The following is a 21467-nucleotide window of genomic DNA, read 5'->3' on the forward strand; positions in this document are numbered from 1 at the left end:
CACAATTGATGTATCCAATAAAATCATGAGATGCTACATAGACTGTACGAAATAGCAGAATGAGGGCATTTTGCTTGGAAGATGTCCAGGAGAGAATGTAAGAAATAATTTATTGCATTGCTCAGGCCCTGAAATCACAGATGTCTGAATAAGAAAAAAAAAAAAAGTAGTAGAAGCATATATATATTAAAAAAAAAACAACACCCACACTGATAGCAAATCATAGAAGCTAAAGTTCTTGTCCACAGAGAAGGTTGCAACTTTTGTTCACTGAGGATCCCTGCTTTATGGAGGGCTCAGTGCACAGTGATTATTAGACAACTTGAGCAAGGCTGGATGTTAGAAAAATCTTCCCTAAGCTTAGTAAATTCAATTCACTTCATGAAAAAGGGTAACCAGAGGAGCACTTAAAAAATACAAAAGGTCTCAAAAATCTCATGAAAAATATGCATTATGAAGAAATTATGCATGATTTAAAAAAAATTTGTACCAAAATAAAATCATTATTTATTTCCATTTTTCTGTGAGCTTTTTGAATTCCCCTTGGATGTATCTGTTGAAGTGAGTGCTTGCTTCATTTTAGGATTCCTGCACATAATATAGGAAATTAAGGTTGTTAAATCTTGCTAGGCCTCAATATTTTTACAAGTCAATATTACACATATATGTAAAACTAAAGAGAAGATGAAATTTATTATTATGCCTTATACGAACGTTTACTGGTCCTCTTTTTTTTTTTTTTTCCTAATTTCCAACTTAACTTAGCAAATAAATGACCTTAAATGACTTGCCTTGTTGGTTCTATTTGCCACTTTTGAGTAATTTTCCCCAAAATTAAAATATCCTGAAAGTCTTTGTTTTTTAAATATTCCCATATTCCTGTGAATGAGATCTCTTCTACCTTTTTCTTCATATTATATTTTAGCTTCCATTCACAAATACATATTACATATTTGTATATGTAAGCACTTTTATAGATCACAGACAAACAAGGCAAACGTCAAAAAGAGGCAAGAGAACTCCTGTCTTTTTGGAACTCACAAACTACTAGGTAGAGCATATATATAGCTGTGGTTGCCTATGGGCTAAGGTAAATAAGAATAGAAAACAAAAAAATAAATAAAAACCAGAAATTTCTCTATCCCTTGTTTTATTTCTTACTTTTCTGACCAGAAAAGAGAAGACATTTGTATAAATCATTTCTGTCTGTGACTGGGGTGCCATTCCAGGTTTCACACTGTTTTGGGTTTTAGTCTTAAAGTTAATGTGCGGAGGACCCAGCAGGTGGCGTGGTGGTTGAGGCGTTGGACACTCCCACATGGCCGACTATGGTTCAAGTCTTGGACCTGGTGGCTTGCTTTCTCAATTTCCTCTCTCTCTCTCTCTCTCTCTCTTTCTCTCTCTCTCTTTCTCTCTCTCTCTCTGGTCAAATTAAAAATAAATGAATGAATGAATAAAAAAAAGTTAATGTGGGGAGAGGGGAAAACAACCAAACAAAAACTTGCCCCAGGACATGGGCACTTCGAGCTCCCAGTCCACCTGGCATAGTTCTCCCAAAACTACTTCATGCATATGGGTGAGGATTTTTAGTTTTATTCAGTGAAAATTCAGCATTGCATGCCCTGATTCAACTTAATGGGAACGCAAACCCCAGTGAGTAAAACTTTTATGGTTGCACATCAAATCTCTGTATGAGTTTCTCTAACCAGTGTCAAAAACATTCTTATTCTTACCAGAGATACTTATGGTGACATCTCTGTACTTCACTGATCCCTGAAAACAGACCACAGTTTCAGAAATGGAAGAACTGATTAGTCCTCCTTTGGTTTCTTCATGGGAGAAATTCATCTGCAGCCTTGAGCTATTTCTATTTCTAGTGCACAATATACATTCATTCTTAGTGCCCAAAGATCTCCCTGACACACAATGGTGATGGTGATTTTCTTCTTCCTCATATGGGGCCCTTCCACCACATGAAGCTCAACCCTGAGGAAATCCCAAGTCATTTAGTTGGAAAGTACATAATATTATTTTTGATGGCTACCACGTACTTTATTTGTTATTTTCCAGGCCCAAACAGATGAGCAAGTCATGGTCTCCAGTGCTTCCTGCCATCTATTTAAGACTAGCAAAACTGCACAGCCACATTTAACAATTCTGTATACATTATTGCATGTCTTTTCTAACAACATTTGTTTAATGATGTACTAAAAGTGGCATCTGATCTTACATACTGTAAAAAATTAAAGTGTGTGGGCAAGCAAGTGAGGTGGCGGTTAAGGCACTGAACTTCCACATGGATAACCATGGTCTGAGTCCTGAATCTGGTGCTTTCTCACTTTCTCTCTCTCTCTCACTGTCTCTCTCTTGTGAGCACATATTCCCTATAGCAAAATACAAAAATAATAATAATAAATACATAAAGTAATAAACTTTAAACAAGTGAAGGGTGATGTGTTACTTCTTTCTGTTTTTCTCAAAATTCCCTAGAAATAACATGTTTGAGAATTTATATTTTCCTTACTATTTTTCTTCAATATTCTGTACATACAACTCTATTACCACTTACAAACATGTACTGAAAGCCTAAGTCCTTCTTTATTCATTCTCTTAGACCAATTGTATCCAAAAATACTATTTGAAAGCGGAACTACTCATAGATCATCCAACATGAGAGCTGCTAGAAACACATAGCTATTAGATACTTGAGATATGGCTAGTGTACCCAAGTACCTGCATGTCCCACTTTATTTAACAGTAACTAATTCAAATTAAAATATATTTGGTAGCTACCATGTTATTCAGTCAGGTTTTCTCCTATGTATCCTTGAGTAATTTTGTCTTTTATTTCTTTATCTCTCGCACCTAAAACAGTTGGAAAAGCTTAGATCCTGCTATGGTAATAAATCAATCCCAATGCATCTGTGTTTTAACCTTACAAAGTTTATATTTTATTCAGATACATGTCTAGCATGGGTTGGTGGAAGCTTTGTTTTTCACCATTACTTCAGATTAAGGCTAATGGAAATTCCAGCAGGTTGTAGCTGCTTCATTTGAAAGACAAATCTTCTATGGTTCCCATAGTGATAAAAGTACATGGAAATTCCAACCAGTTCTGCTACATTTCACTGAAGATCCATTAGTTAGGACAAGCCACAGTGTCTAGCAGAATGGAAAGGGCTGGAAAGCATGGAGGAATACATTGTTATGAATGATTAGTAATTATCTCTGCCACACAATACTTGAATGTTGGGTAAGGGGTGATTGTGTATGATGAATGAGAGAAGATAATTTAAGAGAAACTTAAAAAATTCAATCATAATGAGAAGAAAGTGGAAAAACAAAAAATAATCCATTTTGGAGGATTAATTAATAAGTAAAATTTAATAAGATAGATTAAAATGCTAGATGCTAAGTTAAGTAATTTAAAATATATATGGAAAATCATCACCTCTGAGAGGTTTGTTCTGTACCATTGAAATCATCAGTTTCTTTTTCTTTTTTAAGACATCAAAATAGAAAGAGAATATAGAAGAAAATGTGGAGACATTTTTGAGATGGCCAAGAAATGTGGGAGAAAAGGTTTAAAAACAAAAAACACAAAAAGCAATGACGCATGATACTATGACATACTGGCCCTTACTATGTCCCAGAGATCTCTTTTAAAACTTCACATCTATTTGTTAAATCTCCCAAATAAACAAATGTGGTAAGTACTATAACTTGTCCCCGATTTAGAAATAAAGAAGTTAAAATATTAGCAAAGTAGTTAAGGACTTGAGGAAAAAATTAAAACAAATATTTACAGTAGTCTAAGGAACAAGGAGGTCTGCTAAACTTATCTGGCCCAGGGAAATAAGTACATGGAGCTCCAGTCATCTCCCCTGCACACCTCCTGAAGTAATTACTTGAGGACACATCTTTCTTTCTAAAGAATTTTTTTAATTGCTAGAGAGTTCTTGTGCTCACAAAAGAGAGAGAGAGAGAGAGATAAAGCACATCAATTGGTCATGTGCCATCTCACATCATTTCTTCATCCTATCTGGATATTGAGTACACATGCACATGCACCCAACATGCAGAAAGAGACATAGAGACAGAAAGCGAAAAATAACCCCTGAGGGGGGATGGTCACACCGCAATCCCTTCTCCTCCATTCTCCTCTCAGGATCCTGGGCATGCACGCACACGAGCCTTGTGTGTGTTTTAAGCCACCAGGTCTGGGAAGCGAACCGTGGTCGACTACGTGGGAGTCCAGCGACATAGCCATTACGCTAACTGCTAGTTCCCTGAAATGAATATTTTTAAATAATTTTTAAAATTTTATTTATTATTGTTATTAATTTGACCAGAGAGAAAGAGAGGGGGAAAGTAAAAAAACAAGCCACCAGGTCCACAATTCTGAACTGCAGTGAGTGTGTCCAGAGGTTTACCCACCATTCCACTTGCTGGCCCCAGCACTGAAACAGTTTATTCTAGGTTACAGCAATCTGTATGTTATCATCATGACTCCACCTTCTGCCTGTTGCAATATTCTAGGAATGCATGATGCAGGAAATAATAGAAAGTCAATCAGAAGCTTGTGCTAGTCTTGTAAACCAATGTAAATTCTTAAGGAAAAAAATATCTGTGAGGGACTAGCAGATGGCATAATGGTTATGTCTCTGGCCTCACACGTAATCAACTTCAGTTCGCATTCTGGACCCTTTGGCTTAAACTCACGCCAGGCTCGTGAGTGTGCATGCCCAGGATCCTGAGAGGAGAATGAAGGAGAAGGGATTGCGGCGTGGCCATCCCCCCGGGGGGTGATTTCTCACTTTCTGTCTCTCTATCTCTCTCTGCCTGTCTGGCGAGAGTATGTGCCCTACAGCAAAAATCTTTCAAAAAAAAAAAATCTGTTATCCTCTCCATCTTCTCCATTTTTCTTATATTATCTAGCTACTTTGGAAGCCATTTTGATGTACATATCCCAGGCAACTGGAATCTATGTTCACCTGGGTGGCAGCCCAGTGCTTTGGCTCAGAAAACTATTTGCTGATGCATTTTTCTTCAACTCCTCTCTTTCTCTTTTAGCTTAACAGAATTTATCCCAAATCCTCCAGCTTATAAATGGTAATTTCTCTGGTCTACAAAGCTAGAGTTATGTATCTTTTGTGGAAATAAATAAATATTAATATAAATAAGCAAAAGTGTAGAGAAGTCCCTGAGTAACGGTGGAAAATTCCTGAATAGTTACTTGTAAGGAATATAATAAGGCCGTAAGCCCTCCTGAGCTTAGTAAAAGCTGTTCTGTCACTCCAATTCTCCACTGAAAAATCAATAATCGGGTGGAGAATTTTCAACACAGATAAAAGAGGTTTCTAAACACAGATGTAGCTGAGGTAACTCCTGTTTTGTTCTGTCAGTGCTGATGGTTCTTTGAGGCAACTCCAGTGTCCTTTGCCTCTTTGTTACTGTTATTTTTTGCTCACATCTTAGGTAATAACCAACTCAGCAAGAAAGTGAGTCAGAAGTAACAATATGTCTAGAAATGACTTAAGTTTTTGACTAGTTGCTCAAATTGGCTACTTTCAGCAATACCAATCAAAAATTTTAAGTAAAAAGGAACCAGCAGTTAGCATAATGGCTAGGTTGCTGGATTCCCACGTAGTCGACCTTGGTTTGCGTCCTGGACCCCGGGGGCTTAAAACTCACGCCGGGCGCGTGTGCGTTCGTGCCCAAGATCCCGAGAGGAGAATGGAGGAGAAGGGATTGCGGCGTGACCATCCCCCTTGGGGGGTGATTTCTCGCTTTCTGTCTCTCTCCAAAAAAAAAATTTTAAGTAAAAAGAAAGTGGGTAATTTATATGTAAAGCCATCTGTATCTTATTTGTTGATATGTGGATTCATGCCATCTCTATCTGTTCTCCATTGCCCTATAAAATGGGAAATTGAAGATATTTTCTGCATGTGAAATTATGTAACTCTTGCTCCTTTTTTTCCCCCAATTATCTCTATTTCTTCATATTATCATCTATAAAAACCTTTTTGGTGCAAATAGAAATGTTAGTCAATGAAAAGGTAGAGGCCTAGCTTATGCCATTTTGGTATTTTACAAAACTGGAGAATAGTCGGGAAAAAAAATGGCCGTGCAAATTCACACAGTGGCACATCTGTTATTTGCAGGGTGGCAATATAGGTTGCTGAGAACAGATGACATTTGTAGAGAATCAAATATGGCAAGACAACATAGAAAACGCCATTCGAGTTTTCATCCATTTCCTACTGTCATGTTTCTTAAATCACCTCATGTTCTCATTCCTGTACTGTTTATGTTGCTATTTTAGAAACAGAAACCCACAATTAAACTACATTTTAAAATGTTACCTCAAGTGAGAAAGGAAATTGTCATTATTTTCATCATAAGCATTGTTCATTAATATATTTGATTCTGTGATGAACTGTCTAAACAAAAATATTTTCAAGGGCACAAGAGTGTATTTTCAGCTACCTTAGTAAAAGAGTTCTTTCCCATTTTTTATAATTTTTTTCTTTTGGTTTGCCATAGGAGAGAGACAGCAAAAAAATGAGAAATCACTGTCTAGGGGAGAAGGCCACACTGCAATCTTTTCTCCTTCACTCTCCTCTCAGGATTTTGAGCATGTACATGCGTGTAATTTTTAGGCTGCTGAGTCTGGGACTCAAAATGCGGTCAATCATGTGAGAATCCAGGCGCTGGACCACGGCACCACTTTATTGTCCATGAGCCCCTAAGTATGTATATAAATAAAATTGTAGATGTGCGTTTTCCTCCCTGAGAGAAGACTTATCACAGTAAGATATTGTTTGTAAAATTGACTAAGATTACCTGCTATCTCTAAACAAAATTGTTCACCCTTTCATCTCTTTATCCCTTTTTGTAAGCAGTTTGAAATCAAGAGAAATTGTTAGTGACTATGCAATAGCTCTTCTGACATGAACCAGTAGAAATCCCATATTCACTAGGCAAAAATTTAAGATAGATTCTTTTTTTTTAATTTAAAGTTTATTTCATTTCTTTCATTAGAGGGCAAAAGAACATCCAAAACCATGCACGGTTCAATCTGCTTCCCCTAGCTCTCCAGCTAGTCAGTATCTTGTGCATGTATGTGCTCTGCATGTTTCAGGCTGATTCAGGATTCAAACCTGCAGTTGGCCGTGTGGCCCCTAGCAGTGGCGATCAGTATGCAACCACCTGCTCCCCTGTAGCTGAACCAGACAACTAATTTCTAAATGACAACACTGGATGTAAGAAGACCTTCAGCATTCTGAAAATATAATTAGTCATTAAAATTCTATACCCAAACTGTCTACTGTGTGCTGAGGTAGAATAAAATAATATTTTGACATGAAAGAACTCAGCATGCATTTCTCATGTTATTCTCTCTATCCACTAGTATCCCACTGGGGAGAAAAGAAAAAAGAAATGATTGCTTATGTGGTAATTTTGAGGTTTTGGTAGGTAATACTGATGTATATTTGTTAGATCTGAGGAAATGTTAAAAAAGTTGAGATAGATACTTGGAAAATAAGCAAACAAAACCCAGGAAATTGCTATATCCTTTATCTTTTTTTCCTAGTTGATTATGAGCTCTTGGAAAGAAATGACCCTGAACCCTTTACATCAATCTCCCTGGTGCCTTACCCATTGGTGGTGACATAATAAATATGTATGAAGGGAGAACATCAGACCTAGCTGGTATTTAAAAATGTGAGAAATCTCCCACAAGAAAGACACTGATTTTCATCAGGAATTCACTGGGAATTTCATGAGGACTGGACTGAAGTTCACGAATCATATATTCTTGTTGAGTATTGTGAAGTGGCAAATGTAGGAGGTGGAAAGGAAAGAAAATTGGAATAAAAAAGTGTGTATGTGTATTTCACTTGTAGTTTAGTAGGAGAAGAAATAAAGTAAGAGAATTTTTTTCTAAGAATAAGTAATTTGAAGATACTTCAGAAAGTTTATGGGAAAACAAAATTAAAGTACAAGTTTACTTTGGTGCCAAAATATCTGAAATACATGCATGATTTTTTTCAGAATACAAATTTCCACGAACTTTTGGAATATACCTCATGTCTATTTACTATCATGTGTATTAAGATATAATTTATATACAGAATAGATATTCTTTTCAAGAGCACAGTTTGATGACTTTTGACAAATGTGTGAGGTAGTGTAACAATAAAAATATATACATGTATTTCCATCACCTAAAACGTTCCCTCACACCCGTTTTCCTCCCCATACCTAGGCTCTGGCAAATTATAATTTACTTCCTGGTTTATAATTTTGCCTTTTAAAAATGTCATACAAGGGAAATCGAATAGTTTCTAGTCCTAGCTTCTAAATGGCTTTTGTTACTGTTAAAATAAAGTCTCGAAAATTCATTCATATGAATGAATCATGTATCAATAGTCCATTTTTGTTACTCAGTACTATTCTATTGCACAAATACATCATAATGTGTTCATTCACTTAGTTGACAGATGCTTGAGTTGTTTCCAATTTGGAGCTATTATAACTAAAACTGCTGTGAACCCCTGAGCATGAGTTTTGGTATAGACATTTGCTGTTATTTCTCTTAGGTACATGAACACAAGAAGCGGAATTCCCAGTTCTTCATATGTTTAGCTTTATAATAAGAAAATATCAAACTCTTTTTAAAAATAGTTTTACCATTTTGTATTCCCTATAGTGATGCATGAGGCTTCTAGTAGTTCCACATGATCTCTTGTACATGCCATTTTTAAGAGAGGGGCCAGGCGGGGTGCTGTAGTAATGCAACTGGACCCACATGGAAGGAGTCCCGGTTTTACATCCCAGGACTTCCCTGAGAATGCTGGGCATGGGAGAACTCCCAGGATCAGAGTTGTCTCAGACTAGGAATGGATCCTAATGTCAACACCCTGTTGAGAGTGCCTGTCTTTCCAACTGTCTGGTTCTCTCTCAAGGAAGAAATTTTTTTAAAAAAGAACATATAAAAAACTAATTATATTGAGCATCTTTACATCATTAATTGGTCATTCAATTTTTGTGTGTGTGTGTGAGAAGCCTGCTCAAGCATATTGTCTACTATTGTTTTCTTTTTTTAAATTTTGTTGTAAGAGTTACTAATATATTCTTTTTTTTATAAACACTTACATAATACAATTTTTATTCTGAACACAAATTAGACAATAAATACAAGATTTCTTTGTTGGGCCAGTTACCTGGCTTGTAAATTGTAGTCATTCTCAAGTAACAACTTTTACCTTACCAAGACTCTAGCATCTTCCTATGCATATTGATTTTCATTGAATAGGGGGCAGGAAAACTAGCTTTCCCAGAAGTTTAAACTCATAGAATGGGAAATTCTAATATCTTTGCTGTTGAATGAGGGATTTTTCATTTTTCATTTTATTTATTTTATCATAATCTTGAACACATATATCTTTACAGTGTATTACATTTCTTTTTCCAGCATGATTACCATGCATGTCAGTGTGGACAGACAGACATTACTATCCACATCATCATCATCAAATAGCTTTTTATCATTTTTTGCAGATTATTATTATTTATTCTCTTTTTATTTAAACATTCAATTACTATATATCATTTGGCTTGTCAAGAGCATTGTAAAGAGAATTTATCCAATATGAAATACTTCTCAGGCCAGTCAAGTTGAGAATACTATACACGTTATCATCCAACAGGAAATAAACCATTTCTGTGTCCCACTAACGTCATGCCTCTCTGTTGTTCTTTTGCTATCCTTCTCTATACTCTTCCCTTTTCCCTCATCCCAATATATTCTTGATTAAAAAAAAAAAAACCTTGTCAAATAATTGTCTGATAGCTATTTCTCTCCATGTTTTCAGAAACATTTTTTTTTCTCTAAGAAGACCCCCCCCCAAAAAAAAAAGAAACACACAACTGAAGAACTCAGGAAAGCAGGTAGCACAGAGGTTAAGACAGCTGGATCCCACATGGTTCCCACAAAGCCAATTTCATGGTTAGAGTTCTGGACTTAGTGGGCTGAAAAATATGCAAGTGTGTATGTGTGTGTATGAGAATGGAGGAGAAGAGATTGTGGCATGGCCATCCCCCAGTGGAAGGGGGATGATTTCTTGCTTTCTCTCTCTTTCTCTTTCTCTCCCTCTATCTCTCTCTGGTGAGCACATGCACCCTATAGCAAAATCTATCCTCCCCAAAACCCCAGGAACTCAAGGTACTGAATTCCAGACTTGCTATATGTCGGCATTTTTTGGCAAGCTTAACATCTCTCTGGATGGTAATCTGTTGGTGTCTACCCTCAAGGTTTGGTCCTATGTAGGAAAAAGTTAGAGAAAGGAAAGACGGTGCAGAAGCAAAGATGCAGGTGAACACAGACAAGCTGCGATGCTCAATTGAACTTCTTTATGCATTTTACTAGGCACAGTAAACTGACTGCAAACTTTCAAGGATGCAATTCAAGTTCTACAGTTAGAGATAAAGAGTTTAGACGATTTTTGACTTTTTTTTTTGAAAGATTTTTGCTATAGGGTGCTTGTGCTTGCCAGAAAGACAGAGAGAGACAGAGAGACAGAAAGCAAGAAATCATCCCCCCGGGGGGATGGCCACACCACAGTCCCTTCTCCTCCATTCTCCTCTGGGGATATTGGCACACATGCACATGCACCTGGTGTGAGTTTACGCCACTGGGTCCGGGACTCAAATTGCTGTGGAATACATGGGAGTCCAGTGACATAGCCATTACGCCAACTACTGGTTCCCGTTGTCTGTCTTAAGGATAAGAGTGATGGGGGCTTCATACAATGAATTTGAGAGTGTTTTATCCTTTTGGATCTTTAGAAATAACTTGAGTAGAATGGTGTTAACTCTTCTTTAAAGGTTTTGTAGAATTCAGAAGTGAACTCATTAAGACCAGGGCTTTTCTTTGTTGGGAGGTTATTTATTACTGAATCCATATCATTGCTTGTTATGGGTCTGTTCAGGCTTTCTAAGTCCTCCTGACTCAATCTTGGTAGATTATATGTGTCTAGGAATTTGTCCATATCTTCCAGATTTTCTTGTTTATTGGCATATAGTTATTCATAGTATCCTCTAATGCTGTTTTATACTTCTATTATGTCTGTTGTTATATTGCCTGTTTTATTGTGAATTTGATTTATCTGATTCCTTTCTCTCATCTTCTTAATTAGTCGAGCTAGTTGTGTGTCAATTTTGTTTATCTTTTCAAAGAACCAGCTTTTGCTTTCATTTATTTTCTGTATAGTTTGTTTATTTTCTATTTCATTTATTTCTTCTTGAATCTTTATTACTTCTTTTCTCCTAGAATTTGTTGTTGTTTTTCCAATTCTCTAAGGCATGATGTTAGGTTGTTCATTTGCAAACTTTCCATCTTTTTCTTATGAGCGTGCAGTAATTGCTATTAACTTCCCTCTTATGACTGTTTTTGTGTTGTCCCAAAGATTATGGAAACTCATATATTCGTTGGTTTCAATGAATCTGTTGATTTCAGTATTAAAATCTTCAGTAGTTATGAAGTCATTCAGGAGTAGATTATTTAGTTTCCATGAATTTGTGTATTTTTCAGGGTTTTTCCTGAAATTCATATCAAGTTTAATTCCATCATGGTCAGGGAAGATGTTGGATATAGTTTTCATATCTTTGAATCCGTAAAGGATTGTTTTGTGCCCTATCATGTCTTCAGTTTTTGAAAGGGTTCCATGTGGGGGTGAGAAAAAAGTGTATTTCATGGTTTTTGGGTGGAAGGTTCTATATATATCTGTTAAGTCCATTTGATTTGTGATATCATTTAGATCCTGTAATTCTTTGCTTTTTTTTGTCTAGATGATCTGTCCAAAGGAGATAGTTGGGTGTTGAGATCCCCAGCAATTAGTTGTTATAGTCTATATCTTCTTTTAGATCTAACAGTATTTCCTTCATATATTTGGGTACTTCTGAGTTGGGTGGATAGATATTTATAAGTGTCATTTCTTCTTGATGAGTTAGCACTTTTACTGCTATATAATGCCCTTCTTTGCCTCTTTTTACAGTTTTTGTTTAAAGCCTACTTTTGTCTGAAATTACTATGTGACTCTAGCTCTTTTATTGGTTCCATTTGCATAAAATACCTTTTTATGTAAATAATCCAGAAATATACTAAGACATTTATAGTATTGTTTTGGGAAATGGATGGTCTTTATTAATAAATAGTACTGGGAAACTTGATATCCAAACAGAAAAAAAAAACCCTCATTCCAGATACAAATATCAACCTTAAAGAAATAAGCAAAACCAATAAATCTTCTAGAATAAAACAAAGGAGAAAACATTGTGACCTTTATTTCAGCAACATTTTCTTAGAGAAGACACAAATGGCACATACAATAAATAATTACAACAGCTTAATAACTCTGAACCGTTTATCAATACTTTCTCAAAGGTGAGTGAAAAAGATAGTGTTATGAAGATTAAATAAAATCAAATAATGTGTATTAAACATTGGATAAAATACAACTGCATTATGATTTGGATAATGTTTTTGTCCCAAAGAAGTTCACGTATTTAAATTGTTCCCCAATGTGACGGTGTTACAAGGTGGCGAGGTCTAAAAGCTTGTGATTGGATTGTGGTGATTGGATTCTGAAAGTAGCAGCTTTATTAATGGATTTATGGTGTTTTACGAGAGACTGAATGAGTTCCAGCTCTTATGACAAGGAATTGTTACAAGGGTTGTTACAAAAGAACATTGCTTTTTTCCAAGCTGCTTTCTCTGCACATACTCCCCATCTTCTCTGCTCCATTGACCATCATATAGCTGGCCTAATGCCAGCTCCACACCTTTGGCTTGTCCATTTGCTAAAATCATGAGTCAAATAAACCTCTATTCTGTATAAATCATAGATATTTCTGCAAGCAACACAATAGCAGACTAATACAATTGAATATCTATTATTTGAGAGCCATCACCTCAAAGGTAAAGAAACTGATGATCCTGGATTAAAGCGATTTGGTATCCATAGAGAAAAAAAAGCAAGTGTACCCTCATTCCACATACTAAAGTCTACTTGAAACGTACAAGCAAAATCAATAAGGCTGCAAGAAGAAAACAAAAGAGAACATCATTGTGACCTTTATTTCAGTATTGATTTCATTGATATAATAAGGTAGAGACACAGTAGTTGCCATTTTCTCTCTACTTCTATTCTAACAAAAATGTGTCATGAAGTACTTATATATAATGGAAAAATAGCAGAAGCTTATTATTTACAAATGATGATTCACTTAATTATTCAATGTTCCATCTATGTGTAAGTCACTGCAAATAAATGAAGGAAGAAGACACAATTACACCTATGGAGACATTCACGTAATATTTTAGTAATAAAATAACTAACATTATAAATTTCTTGTTATCTAATTTAAACTTAATTTTCTGAGTTTTTTTTTTGTTTATTTATTTTTTCTTTTTTTGAGAGATTTTGCTATAGGTTGCATGCGCTTGCCAGAGGAACAAATAGAAACAGAGAGACAGAAAGTGAGAAACCAATCCCCCAAAGGGGATGGCCACACTGCAATCCCTTCTCCTCCATTCTCCTCTCGGGATCTTGGGCACCCTCAACCAGTGTGATTTTAAGGCACCAGGTCCGGGATTCAAACTGCAGTCAACTCTGTGGGAGTCCAGCAATGTAACTATTACAGTATTTGCTGGTCCCTAAAACTTTTCTTGTTTAAAAGGGAGTACAGTATATTATATTTGTATAGTTAATCAGCCAGCAATACCAACAACAGTGTCTCATTAAGGCAAATGCTCTTGAATCTTATTTTTTTCCCTTTATTGTTACATTTCCATTTTTGACATGGCATGATGAAATTATCCTCTGACTTACTCCACAGCCAAGCCGCAACGTGTGGTTAGGTTTCTGTAAATTTCTGATTCTGACTCTATACTGAGAAACACAGTGGGCAGAGACTTCACTGCACTGAGGTAATCATAAGGAAATAGCTGTTATTTTCTTATGGCTAATGTGGTCAAAGAGATAAGGCTGACAATGTAGAGAATGTAGACAATGTAAATTTCAGGTTTAAATTTGTCTTTTCCTAATTTATCCTACTTGGTACAAGATCTTTTGATGTACCTCTGGAAATGTCTAGAATCTAAGTTAGGGAAAGTGCTCTGGTGTTCAGAGTCTCCTGCCTTGAGCAAAGGCAAATGTTCCCACATAGTTGTTTTTTTTGCTGATAGAGCTCAGCAATAAGATATGAGACTGAAACCTTATTATGTTCTAGTATTAGTTTTGGGGACCTGGTGGGGTAAGGTCTTCCCCATGGGACCTGCTCTGTGGACTGGTGGTTAAGGTGACTGGGTCCCACATGTCCAATGGCATGGTTCAGTCTCAGACCCAGTGCCTTGAAAAACATGCTGGGCATGTGTGTATGCATGCCCAGAATCCCAAAAGGAGAGAGAAATGGAAGAAAAGGGGTTGTGGCATGGCCGTTCTTCATGAGGGGTACTTTCTCCTTTCCTTCTCCCCATCTTTCTGTCTCTAGTGAGTGCATGCCCCCTCTAGAAATAAATAAATAAATAAATAAATAAATAAATAAACAGAAACAGTAGAAGAAAGATGATGTCATCCTGTGTCTCTAGCTAAAATATCATTAATTTTTTTTTTTTTTTATTTCTTGAGAGAGAGAGAGAGAGAAAGGGAAGGAGGGAGGGAGATATTCTCAAAAGGGTTTCACCTTTTTTGTCCTTACTGGAGAACCTCCCTCAAGCTCTACAGCCAGCCAGGATCACAGGGAGCAAGTTGGGGCAGACCTGAGACATGAACCCAGAGCCCTCCCATATGGTCTCCAACATCACATAGCAGCAGCCATTTGGCCCACACCATGTCAGCTAGGTTGCAAAAACCATTTTAATCTCCCCACACCACATTTACTCCCAATGTAATCTTATTTATGTGATTTCATGTCACTTTTGACTCACATACTTCAAAAGGGCAAGCACTGTCTTAATTTTCCTTAAAACTTCACTAGAAATATACTCCTGTGTTCACGAATGCCACATACCCTCTAGCACTGTCTTATACCTGTATGTACTATAACCCTAAGAAATTACCATAATGTTTGAAGAGGAACCTTTAGGTTTTTGAGTGCACAGAGGTCCTGGAGAATGATGAGTTTTTTACACATGAGGGAGGGCTGAAGCGGCAACTGAAAGGGCATGCACAGAAGCTATTTATGACTTCTCCTCACTGCCCACCTCTAGCCACAGGCAATACAGCTGTAGCACAGATTTTGTAGAAAAATTCAATGAAGCAGTGGCATACGATGGAGGAAATATTGTTTCAGCAATCAAATTCTTCACTAACTAATAAAGTTGTCTCTGGCTTTTCTGTGAATCTCAGTGAAACCGAGGTGTGTTGAAAAATTCATTACTCCCAGCTTTATTGACCCTACTTTTCTCTTCTACTTGCTTTTCAAACAGGCAATCATCTCACTCATCCATTCACCACATGCTTACTCAATTCCAGGTATTATATTTAGCCTCTGGATTTTTAAAATTAAAATAAGGGGCCAGCCCGTGGTATAGCAGTAAAAGCACCAGACTCCCACGTGGGTGAATAAGGTTCCAGTCTCAGACTAAATGACTTGAAAAATCATGCCCAGCATGAATGCATGGGAGCCCAAAATCCAGAGAGGAGAATGGAGAAGCAGAGATTGCAGTGTGGCCATTCTCCCATGGGGGGTGATTTCTCACTTTCCCTCTCTCTGTCTCTCTCTGGTGGCTGCACATGCCCTATGGAAAAAAAAAAACTTTAAAAATTAAATTAAAATAGGCCCCATGAAGTTATCTCCATTTATTCAAACAGTTTTGGAGACAAGTGGAGAGACAGACTGATGCTAGTATGAAAATAGACATCACAGAATGATTGGGAGGGCAGAGGAGAGACACCTAACCTAGAGACATTGAGTTATAGACACAAAAGCCTGCATTTAATAATGCAGAGTCTTATGCTAGATTTCAAGACAAATCTTCTCAGGACAGTCTTTGTTCAAAACTACTCTTTTTTTTTTTTTTTGAGAGCTTTTTGCTATAGGATGTGTACACTCGCCAGAAAGACAGAGAGAGACAGAGAGACAGAAAGCGAGAAATCAGCCCCCAGGGGGGATGGTCATGCCTCAATCCCTTCCCCTTAATTATCCTCTTGGAATCTTGGGCATGCACACATATGCACCCAGCGTGAGTTTAAGCCACCGGTCTGGGACTTAAACCACAGTCAACTACATGGGAGTCCAGCGACCTAGCCATTATGCCAACTGCTGGTCCCAATACTACATTGTAAAAGAGACATTGGTAGAGTATTTGATAAACTCAGCTTTCGTAGACTTTAAATTCAGAAGGTGTTGATAGGGTAGAAAGAACTTTCATGGCTACTAGTTGAAAATTTTGGAAATATTCTTATAAAAAGATTTACATTTACCGAATTATACTGCCTGTTTTACCCTGTTGGGGGTGCCATCTCTCTGTCTCTCTTCTTTTCTTTGTCTTTTACTCATGGAAGAAATTTAACAAGAAAATTATTAATAAAATTTTTTTAAAATTAAATAAATTTTTTCTTATTGGATATATCAGAATAAAATTTTTTTAAAATTAAATAAATTTTTCCTATTGGATATATCCTTATAGATTCACAGGGATATCATTTTTAATGTGATTTCCATGAAGTATGAAAAGACACTAGATATTCTAGACATTAATGAAAATTATTATATTTTCTGATCAATTATTGTAATACATATCCTAATGTATTTTCTACCTTAAAAATTCTAAGACACTTTTAATTTGCAGGTTTAAAAATGTTTAGAAAATGTTTAGAATGTTTTAAAAAGTTCTATACAACCAAATTTCTATTTTTCAAAACCTGAAGTTATCAGACAATACTGTCTGCATTATTTTTTATATGTTTTCATTTCATCATTAAAAGATTGAAATTAAATTATGCTATCTTCTTAACGTAAAGCTCTCCTCCACATGGGAATTTATTCCAGATGTCACCAAATAATATTTACAAGTCACACATTTAATCTATGCTTATGTCAGTCTTTTTCTCAAAGGAAGCAAGTGCCAGTTTTTGTTGTTGTTGTTGTTTTCTGGTTTTTTTTTTTTGTTGTTGTTGTTGTTTTCTGGGTTTTTTTTTTTTTTTTTTTGATTTGAGAGATTTTTTGCTATAGGGCATGTGTGCTCGCTAGACAGAGAGAAAGTGAGAAATCCCCCCTCTCCCCTGGGAGGAGGGTCACAGCACAATCCCTTCTCCTACATTCTCCTTGAGATTTTGGCACACACGCACACATGCCATTGTGAGTTCCAAGCCTCAGGGTCCAGGACTAGAATCGCGGTCAAGCACCAATTTCTTAAACCTGTTTCCAGTTCATGATTTCAACCAAGGCCCTTTAAGAGCTTAATTTCATGTCAGTACCCAGCATACGGTCTACTCCCCAGAAATGCTCAACATCTTGCTTTTCCCAGTTATACTCTACACTTCCTGCAGTATTTTTTTGCTTTTTTTTTTTTTTTTCTGAAGTAGCCTCTTCGTTAGTCTCTGTTAAAATTCAGTGAGGCGCGAGAGGGGTGGGAGAGACTGCATCACCCACAAAATCTTTTATTTTTTTTTTTGGAGAGATTTTCGCTATAGGGCGCATGCGCTCGCCAGACAGACAGAGAGGACAGACAGAGACATTAGAGACAGAAAGTGAGAAATCACCCCCCAGGGGGGATGGTCATGCCGCAATCCCTTCTCTTCCATTCTACTCTCAGGACCTTGGGCATGCATGTACACGCGCCCGGCATGAGCTTTAAGCCACCGGGTCTGGGACACGAACCACGGTCGACTTCATGGGAGTCCAGCGACATAGCCATTATGCTAACTGCTGGTTCCCATCACCCACAAAATCTTGAGGCCATGATCTAACCCCCAGTTTCAGCTAGCTCTAAATCTGGTATCAAGCATTCCAGGCACACTCGGGGAGATCTCTGAATGAGAACCTGGTGTCTTCCCTGTAGGTCAGCCTCACAGATCTTCATGCTTTACCACAGCAGCAGTGTCCCACCCCCAAGCCATTTTTTTATCTTAAAAAATAAAATAGATTTTTACTCTTTAATGTTTGCATGACTATCTTCAGGCAGAAATCATCTTATAAAAGTATTTTATTATGTTCATTTTTATACATGATTTAATATCCTCAAAAGTTCGTAGTTCAATGAAAGAAGAAAATGTTTTTTCAAACACAGAGAATCGATTAAATTTTGTGCTATAATTTAATAGATGAATGAAGAATGCACTTTGCAGTCAAGTCAAATGGGTTTGTATACTGGCTTCATAACTTTCCAGGTATGTGTTTCCTTGGGTAAGTTGCTTAACTTTTTTGGCTCTAGCTATCCAACTTGAAATTGGTCTAATATCAATCCATGTTTAAATGTTAAATTAATACATACAAGTAGCATGTTTAGTGCAGTGTTGGTATGTAATAAATAATGAAGAAAACTTGCAGAATGACTAACCAGAAGGCAAAATGATTCCAAACGAGCTCTCCCGAGGCATATCTTACTTTTAGGTATAGATGGGAGCTTTATCTAAATTATTTTTCTCAGTCAATAACATTTATCATCATCAAAATAATTTCATTACAGTCAATTTTTTAAAAAGCATCCCTTGCAAACTGTTTTTAAAATAATTACTTGAACTATAAATTGTGTATCCATCTTAGCAGAATGAGTCTAAATAATTATTCTAAAATAAGCTCTGTATAGGGTCCTGTATTAATTACACATTTCCCACTCTCGTTTTATTTCCACCTTCCCAACACTGTATAAAAATATCATCTTAGCATTTAGGGTGAACATTTGTGGAATTTCTGCTACTGTAATGCAGTAGTAATTACTTGGATCCTTTAGGAAATCTATGAAGGGGCCAGCAGGTGACATGGTGGTTAAGGCACTGGACTCTCACACGGTCAACTGCAGTTTGATTTCCAAACCTGGTCACTTGCATTTTCACTTTCCTTCTCTCTTTCTCCCTTCCCCTCTCTGGTGGGTCCACGTGCCTTGTAGCAAATAAGAAAACGGTAATAACAGAAATAGTAAATAAACTTAAATAAATAATCTTTTAAAAATAAATCTGTGATGTCAGATTGTGTCTAATTGATCAGACTTTGGTATCAACCTAAGCAAGATAAAGGTTACCAAGGAAACAAATAGCAAGAAAAAAAGAGACTATTCAGGAAATGTTGAATATTAATTCCTAATAGAAATTAATAATGTACAAACTTGGCATAAGAGTAAATTATAGCCTTCTTAGATAAGATAGAAATTAGTTATTCTGAGTGTCTTCACTTTCTTCCACTTACTCATTTTCTTAAATGTTGTGATCATGTAACTTATACCTGTTTTTGTTGTTGTTAATAGTCCATTTGTCTTTTAGTAAGGTTTCATTCATACGTCATGCCTATGTACCTGATGAAGATCATACTATCCACAGAAATACTAGTTTACTTACTCATGCCAAATTACAAAGACATATACTTGAAATAAACTTTAAAAGTGAGTTAATCAGAAATTCGTGACCTATGTAAATTGAACACAAACAATAGTATGCTGAAAGTGAAAGGATATTACAAGTTCACAGCAACATGACTAATCAATATTTTTGATTTATTATAGTAAATTTCTTCTCAATTAATATTAATGTTAAAACATACTTTTCATTTTTAGAATAAGATGGTACTTCAGATAAGGACTAAAGAACTGGACTCCCACATGACTGACCACAGTTCAAGTCTCGGACCAGGCTGCTTGAAACTCGCTGGGCCAGTGTGCATGTGCACCCAAAATCCTGAGGAGGATGGAGGAGAAGGGATTGCAGCATGGCCATGCCTCCCTGAGAGGGTCATTTATCACTTTCTCTCTCTCTGTGTGTCCCTAGTGAGTAAACATGCCTAATAGCAAAAACTTCTCTAAAATAAAACAAAAATTAAAAACAAAAAACTACCTATTTGGGCCAATAAGTCTTTTTCTAAGAAGAGCATGATGATCATGGATATGGTATTATCTCTGACTTCATCAATATGTACTACATTTATGCTGGAAAACGTTTTGTATATTGAAAAACTGTACAGTGATTAAATGTAATTTTTAAATATTTATTTTTTTACTTGTTATAGTTATTTATTTTTAAAATTTTACCAGCGAGAGAGAGAAAGGGAAAGTGAGAAAGCAAGTTGCCAGGTATGGGACTCGAACTGTAGTCAGTCACATGGGAGCCACCTGCCAGCCCTCCAAATGTAAATTTTAAAAATGCAAATAAATAAATAAAAGCTTTATAAGCTTTCAGACCAGAGTCAAAAAAAAAAAAAAAAAAAAAAGGAGAGTGCTGCCTATATAATAAGCCAGGTCAATGGAAGGAAGGGTGTAATACACGTAACTAGTGACTAGCTTTTCAAATAATAAAATGAGAAGTATTTGGGACAGAAAATTATACTTTTTAATTTAGTGGCTTTCTAAATATCATAGTTTTGTATGACCATAAGTAAATGTACTTAGCCCGTACTTGGGGCCTGGATTTTGGTTACTTACATATTCAGTTAAATGACAGATTATTCTTCATTAAATTATACTCTTCAAGATAGATAACACATCTCTGCAAACATGCATTTGGAAATGCTGTAGTGTTAATGATTTCTTTTGAGAATGAGTAATTACATGTCACCATTTTGGTCAGAAAGATAATTTTGCTTTCCACTTCTAGGTACAATGCTAAGATACTGATTCATATCAGCTTATTAAATTCCACAGAAGAAAACGTACCTTGCATTTTCACAGGAAGGAAGTTTTCTGTCTTCAAAGGTGACTTCACACTTCCTTTTAAAATCAATTTTTAACTTAATGATGTCACAGTTTTCCTAATAAAAGTCACTTATTTTTTCATTTTTTCCATTTTCTCAATTATTTTTCTTTATATATATATATATATATATATATATACACATATATATTATTTTAATTTCTTTTAGACATTTAATCACATACATCACTTAGCCTGTAAAGTGAATGTTCCAGTATGAATACATTTCTCACCAGTCCAATTGGGGATACTATACGTTATCATCAACAGATAATAATCTTTTTCTGTGTCCCATAAATCTTTCATTCAGTTTCACTGAGACTTCCTTTTCTTTATTTCATTTCATACATTTAATCACTGTATATCAACACAGCTTGTAAAATGAATTTTCCCAGCATGAACACACTGCACACAAGTCCAGTTAAAGATATCATACACACTATCATCAACTGACAGTCCTCCACCTTGGAATGGGAGAATATATTTGCAAACTATGCCTCAGACAAAGGATTGATAACCAGAATATACAGGGAATTCATTGAGACTTTTTGAACAGCA

At 36.1% G+C, this 21467-nt stretch overlaps 1 long non-coding RNA gene across 2 annotated transcripts in view; it reads left to right on the forward strand.

Moving 5' to 3' along the window:
- The window catches only part of LOC106734277 (uncharacterized), a 46957-nt gene extending 27039 nt beyond the window's left edge, over nt 1–19918 (forward strand). For both annotated transcript variants that reach the window (XR_001369957.2, XR_001369958.2), the window contains exons 2-3: nt 18336–18401; nt 19781–19918. This is a non-coding gene — a long non-coding RNA (uncharacterized LOC106734277). The remainder of the gene's footprint in view (nt 1–18335; nt 18402–19780) is intronic.
- Nucleotides 19919–21467: the final 1549 nt, after the last annotated feature.

The sequence above is a fragment of the Tupaia chinensis genome, unplaced genomic scaffold (genome assembly GCF_000334495.1).
Source record: "Tupaia chinensis unplaced genomic scaffold, TupChi_1.0 Scaffold000085_1, whole genome shotgun sequence".
Lineage (NCBI taxonomy): Eukaryota > Metazoa > Chordata > Mammalia > Scandentia > Tupaiidae > Tupaia > Tupaia belangeri.